The sequence below is a fragment of the Galeopterus variegatus genome, unplaced genomic scaffold (genome assembly GCF_000696425.1).
Source record: "Galeopterus variegatus unplaced genomic scaffold, G_variegatus-3.0.2 Scaffold931, whole genome shotgun sequence".
In the NCBI taxonomy this organism is placed as follows: Eukaryota; Metazoa; Chordata; class Mammalia; order Dermoptera; family Cynocephalidae; genus Galeopterus; species Galeopterus variegatus.
This window is the reverse complement of record NW_007727042.1, coordinates 479,892-480,744: the sequence shown is the minus strand read 5'-3', so window position 1 is coordinate 480,744 and position 853 is coordinate 479,892.

Sequence of the window (853 nt, the reverse complement as noted above, 5' to 3'; positions counted from 1 at the left end):
GAACTGGGTCTCATCCATCTGTGTCCTGAGCAGCTAACTTGGGGCAAGGAGCATGAGAAGATACTTTGTACACACTTGTTGAATGAATGAAAGACTTCTGATTTGGGGCTGTCAATTAAGTACTGTTGGTATGAGCAAGTAAACAGATTGCAGATGCATACAGAACTTAGCTCCTAGAAGGTTTCATAGCAGAGGAATCTGGAATTAGCAAAAGGCCACCACTAAGTGATGAATGGATTTGGTGGGAATGACAGAGTCAGAGACTGGCAAAGGACCCCATTCTCTTCTGCAAAGAGGCCCTTGCGTGAAGACCCACAAGAGGCTTTGTCAGCAGGTTTGTCCTTTGTGTGTCTGTGGGTTTGGGACACTGCTCTATTAATCGTTGAGTCAAAGTTGATTTCAGAATTCTAGAGTGATCATTTTCTGCAGTTAGACTGTAAGTAGCTTCAGAGTGTGAACTGGGTCTCATCCATCTGTGTCCTGAGCAGCTAACTTGGGGCAAGGAGCATGAGAAGATACTTTGTACACACTTGTTGAATGAATGAAAGACTTCTGATTTGGGGCTGTCAATTAAGTACTGTTGGTATGAGCAAGTAAACAGATTGCAGATGCATACAGAACTTAGCTCCTAGAAGGTTTCATAGCAGAGGAATCTGGAATTAGCAAAAGGCCACCACTAAGTGATGAATGGATTTGGTGGGAATGACAGAGTCACTGAGACTGGCAAAGGACCCCATTCTCTTCTGCAAAGAGGCCCTTGCGTGAAGACCCACAAGAGGCTTTGTCAGCAGACAGCAAGCTGCCTTAATCATGAGATCCTGCCCCCACTCCTGGCATGATGAGCTCACAGAAT